The sequence below is a fragment of the Canis lupus genome, chromosome 15 (genome assembly GCF_048164855.1).
Source record: "Canis lupus baileyi chromosome 15, mCanLup2.hap1, whole genome shotgun sequence".
Lineage (NCBI taxonomy): Eukaryota > Metazoa > Chordata > Mammalia > Carnivora > Canidae > Canis > Canis lupus.
The window spans coordinates 39,284,844-39,290,880 of record NC_132852.1 but is presented as its reverse complement, the minus strand read 5'-3'; the positions used below and the strand labels follow the sequence as shown (position 1 = coordinate 39,290,880).

At 43.3% G+C, this 6,037-nt stretch overlaps 1 protein-coding gene across 17 annotated transcripts in view; it reads right to left on the bottom strand.

The window, feature by feature from the left end:
- Positions 1-6,037, bottom strand: part of CSGALNACT1 (chondroitin sulfate N-acetylgalactosaminyltransferase 1) — a 327,875-nt gene that overhangs the window by 269,673 nt on the left and 52,165 nt on the right. The window lies entirely within an intron of this gene.

The window sequence follows — 6,037 nt, the reverse complement described above, 5'->3', positions numbered from 1 at the left end:
GATGACTACTATACAAAAAAACAAAACAGTAAAGAAATAAAAAACAAAACAAGACAAAACCCCAAGAAACAGCATGTATTGGGGAGGATATGGAGAAACTGGAACCATCAAGCATTGCTGGTGGGAATGTAAGATGATGCAGCTGCTCTGGAAAAGTGTGGCCATTCCTCAAAAAACATTTTTTTAATTACCATATGCTCCAGCAATTCCACTTCTGGACATATACCCAAAAAAATTAAAAGCAAAGACTCAAAGAAATATGTGTATACTCATATTCACAGTAGCATTATTTGTAATAGCTGAAAGGTGGAAGCACCCCAACTATCCATCAACAGTGAGTAGATAAACAAAATGTGGTACAGACATTAGAATGGAGTATTACTCAGCCTTTATTTTTTTTAATCTTTTTTTTAAATTTTTATTTATTTATGATAGTCACACAGAGAGAGAGAGAGGCAGAGACATAGGCAGAGGGAGAAGCAGGCTCCATGCATCAGGAGCCCGACGTGGGATTTGATCCCGGGTCTCCAGGATCGCGCCCTGGGCCAAAGGCAGGCGCCAAACCACTGCGCCACCCAGGGATCCCATACTCAGCCTTTAAAGGAAACTCCTTTAATCCTTAAAAAGAGTTAGCATGCTACAGTATGGATGAACCCTGAAGACATTGCTAACTAAAGTCAGCCAGTTGCAAATGAACAAATACTGCATGATTCTATTTATATAAAGTACCTAAACTAGTCAAATTCAAAGAAATAAAGTAGAATGATGGTTGCTGGGTATTGCCAGAGAAGGGGGAATGAGAGGCTATTGTTTAATAGGTCAGAGTTTCAATTTTGCAAGGTGAAGGATTCTGGAAATTACGGTGATGGTCTCACAATGTGAATGTACTTTTATTGCCTTTGAGCTATATACTTAAAACTGGTCAAGATGGCAAATTTTATGTTGTGTGTATTTTACCACAATTAAAACAAAAACTTAGGTAGGTATTACTTCTGATTTTAAAATAAGAAATAAGGCACAGAAAGGTTAAGTCATATTTTTTAGTTATATGAATCATTTCCTACAAATCTGGACCTAGATCCTAAACCTCTTACTTGTGAGATCTTATTAGATAGTGCTCATGGGTTTGCCTTCAACTTTGACTCTGACCTGAGGTTAAGCAAATCATTACCACATGGTGCCCTGGTCCTTCCTTATGTTTATACCTTACCTGACTCTTTTTTTTCCTATAGAATCAGACTAATTGCCTTCCTTCTCTGCATCTCTGGATGATTGCTATCTACGGTGTTTGTATACTACCATCAGCCTGTCTACAGACAACCATACGCTGGATGTGGATGTATGACAAAGCCTTCCTCACCACCATACCTCCGGGAGAATCCTGTGACCCACAGGACGTATCTTTAGATATAATTTAAGACTTCCCTCCTACACCTATACTAATAATTGAGCTAAAACATGGTATGTTCCCCTATCTTTCTGTAATCATATTTTCTTTCTTGAACAAACTTGCTAATGGCAAAAACTGAACACATGCTAAAAACTTAAATGATCAGACTACCAGAAGCTGTCAATCTGAGAGAAGGCAGACCAATTGCTAACTTAGAAACAGACAAAATTCTTTGAAACCCTTGAGGTAGCTTTCCTGCAGTGAGCTCCCCCTGTGGCTGAGACTGCTAGCCACTCACACAATATCCATCCTTCTCTTCTTTTCTTTGTAACAGAACATCTGTATTTTTGAGAGACGCAAAATACATGGAGAAAATTACTTTTTCCACATCCCTGGAAGATAGAAATGGCCAATAAGATATTAACAGAAGTCCTTAGGCTGGGTTTCTAGGAAGGAACTTAAAAGATAGCTTATTCAACGGGCAGGTACTCTTTTGACCTTCTAACCTTTATTCTTTTTCCTTCAGCCTGACAGACAGGATGGCTGGAGCTGCAGCAGCCCTCTTGAACCCATGAAGGAAGGAGACCAAGAGAATCCCAATTATTCAACCTCCTTAAGACACCAAGGCAATGCCAGCAACTCTTTCAGTCTTCTTGGTAATAAAAGAAGCCCTTCAGAGTCTAAAATCATGCACTGGTGCCAGAGGGGTCTGTGCTTTCACCCAAATGCAACTCCTAAGGAGGTATACTTAGGATACTGAAAAGATCCTCTATCTCTGTGAAGTAAAACAATTTGTTAAAAATAAATGATGCTAATGACAATGATGACAATGGCATTAACCCTTATGAAGCACATCATAGGTGGCCAGCACAGAGGCAGAGAGGTTGGTAATTTACCCAAGGTCTCAGGGCTAACAGTGAGATTGGGCTTTAAATCCAGGTGGTCTGGCCCCAGAGAACATGGGTCTAACTACACTATCAAACACAGCAAACTAATAGACACGGCACAAACCAATCTCCACAAACAATCTTTTTTTTTCTAATCTTTTTTTTTAAGATTTATTTATTTATTTATTTATTTATTCATGATAGACATAGACAGAGAGAGAGAGAGAGAGGCAGAGACACAGGAGGAGGGAGAAGCAGGCTCCATGCTGGGAGCCCAACGCGGGACTGGATCCCGGGACCCCAGGATTGCGCCCTGGGCCAAAGGCAGGCACTAAACCACTGAGCCACCCAGGGATCCCCCCAAACACACTAATCTTAAAGAAGCCTTGTCAATTCATTAATGAAAATTCTTATTGTATGTCATCCCTTAAATTGCTCCTCTATTTGAGAAATTATTTCTTGTAGGAACTGAGATTCTTGTAACTCTGGTCAAACATCTGACTGGTTTCATAGCTGCTTTACGTGTCACCATAAACACTGCTTAGGCCATCACCATGGTGTCCTGACAGAAATTCCTCCTCACCACCGTCCACTACTACAAGATTAATCTCTCAAAAGTAGAGCTTTGATCACATCAAACCCTTCGCCAAAGTCTTCAGTGGATGTATGTTACCCAAATAAAGTCCAAACTCTTTAGCCTGGATCTGTTTCCGGCTCCTTTCTCACCTTCCCACCTCTCTCCTTCACACTCCAAACCGTCCAGCCAAACTAGCCCTTGGTTGTGCCCTGAATTCACCTGGGATTTCCCATCTTACACCTTGGCATATACTACTCAGGCCACTTGGATGCACATCCATCTCATCCCTCCCCCAACCCCATGTGTCCCCACCAGATTGGATCCTCAAGACCCAAGTCAAAGCCTTGTGTGCCACATTAATGGCTCCTTCTGGACAAGGATTGATCTGTCACAAATCTAGCCTAGGAGGAAAAGCACTGGGTTTCAGGGTCTCCTGTAAAGAGAGTAAATGAAGCCCAGTCCTGCAACAGTCCCCACTGAGACTAGAGCCAAGGGATGGCATCCGTCTCCTGCAACGCTCATCCTCCTCAGCCCCCTTCCTAGTTTGTTCTCACTTCCTTCCATATTTTCCCTGATCAATCAACACCATGAACAATCTTCAAGCTAAAAATCATTCCCAAAGGGAAGCTTATAAGCTTAGGTTATAACCCTAAGGATATGTAGAAAGGGGCAGGAGGAAACCATGGAAGAGCTCTGACCAGTGCCAAGGGGTCCAGCCAACATGATGCCACTGCCCTTCTGATCTACTGACCAAAATCATCCAAGGCAGGGACACCCAGAAGAAGCTTGCTCAAGGTTGCTACATCATAAGAAAGGGCTTACTTCTCCTAAGACCCTCAGGTAACTGGAGGATTGATTACTCTTGTCTGCCTAGCATCTTGCATAGGAAACCAAAGTTTAACCAAATACAAGGAATCCTCTTACCGCTTGCAAGGCTCACCAGTTGATACAAAGTCACCAGATTCATTTATTCAAAAACATATTCTAAACCAAGTCATGCACAATACCCAAACCTAAAGCTACTCAGTAGGGCTAATTTCAGTTCTCCTCAAAGGAAGCTACACATGGCAATGTTCTCTAGGCGACTGCTCCTTCCCAGGATGATTCTGGCTTTTCTTCCCTCACCTCACGCACAGCACGTGGACCCATGGGGCGGGGGGAGGGGGCGAACGGGGGGGGGGGCAGTGTGTGGTGGCAGTCAGACTGTTCCATCCTCCCCAACACTCATCCACTCCCACGAGCACCCCCAATGTCAGACTTGTTTTTCCAGCCTCCAGAACAGTGGAGGCTTCACTGTGGCTCCACCACACCGCACGTGGGAGATTTTTCTTTAAGCTTTGGAGGAACGAAAGACTAAGAATTCCCCAAATCAGCCACATTTAGTGGTTAATCAGGCAAATCATTTGGGCCCTCTCACACTCTCGTGCCCCTCCACTCCTCTGCCCCTGCCTCCCTCAGCCGTGGAAAAACAGGGCAGTATATGAATGTGTTGCCAAAGAGGAGACAAGAAAAGGAATGGGGCGTTTGAGTCACACACCCTTCTGGACTCCCATTACACTGGGGGGTTAGATGAATTTTTCCAAAGCACCACTAATACTCTCTTTTTAATTTAAAAATAGATTTCTAATCTCTCTCCCCATCACACATGGCCCTTACAAAGGAAGCCACAGCATCGAAGAGAGTTGTTTATATCCTCTTCTTTGTCTGTCAGTGAACCCACCAACTCCTCCCCAATTTAACATTTAATTCATTGAAATTAGGGAAAATTCCATTTACAGCTTTAAAAGGATTTCATAAAAGGGCAGAGTCATTGTCTGTATGGTGTGTACACTGAAGTCCAGTTCAATCCCTATCTATGTTGTGGGCAACACAGCTTCCTCAACATCCTCAAAGGAAGCATTACTTCCTCAAAGGAAAACTGCAGCAGAGACTGATGGTCACCTCCGGGAGCAGCAGGGCACTGTCATGTGGGCAATCAAGAATGTGAAACATGCTAGCTGTAAAATGAGACACTGGAAGACAGTGAATCAGGTTTAAAGGAGTACCTGTCCCCAGCCTGAAGTCCACAAAGCATCTAGAAGAATCTCTTTTCTGTCTGTGACCACAAGGAAAGAAGAAGAATCATTTTAATGGGGAAAGTATAAATCCCAGTAATAAATGTCTGTGGTGGCCTATCCCAGGTGACTCTAGAGGTCAGGCTCCCCCAGGACGTGACTCCAAGCACAGACCCTGTGCAGCCGGCCTTCACTTCCCTTATCAGAGCAAAATCAACATAACAGACAGCCCTCAAGCTAAAAATATTTCACAAAGGGGGAACCAGCCCTAAGGATGTGTAGAAAGGGACAGGAGGGGGCTCTGGGGAAGCTCCACCCGCTGCCCAGCCGTCCAGTCAGCAGGAGTCCTGCCCTTCTGATCCACTGACCAGATTCACACAGGTCAGAGAGAGCCAGAAGGTAGCTCGAGAAAAAAGTAGCACAAAGTTAAACAGGATTTGGGAACCCCAGCAGTATGGATGGAAATGCCAGGAAAAAAAAAAGAGAAAAAAAAAAAAATTAAAAAAAGAAAAAAAAAAAAAAAGGGATCCCTGGGTGGCGCAGCGGTTTGGCGCCTGCCTTTGGCCCAGGGCGCGATCCTGGAGACCCAGGATCGAATCCCACATCGGGCTTCCGGTGCATGGAGCCTGCTTCTCCCTCTGCCTGTGTCTCTGCCTCTCTCTCTCTGTAACTATCATAAATAAATAAAAATTAAAAAATAAAAATTCTCCACCCAATTTAAAAAAAAAAAAAAAAAAAAAGGAAATGCCAGGAAACACTTGGTTGGTTGACAAATCAAGCAGTTCTGTGTCCAAAAGCACTTACAATGAAGCATAACCAATTAAAACATTTAAATCCCCATTAATCGCTCTGTGAATTAAGGGACTCAATCATACCTCCGTCACCAGCCTGTTTACCAATTATTTCCTTTACGGCTGCAGGATTTAAGATAAGGACCTTCACGTGGGCTAGGTCAGCAGCAGGAAGAATACTACCTCCCCCAGCACGGCAAATAAGTAACACGGTATCAGAGATGGAGACGATTTTTATTTAGAGTCATTAAAGTGAGGTGACACCAAGCAAAGTGGTTTAGTTTGGCTCTGAGGTCAAGTAACTGATCCCATTGCCATGTTTTATTTCTTATGTTTTA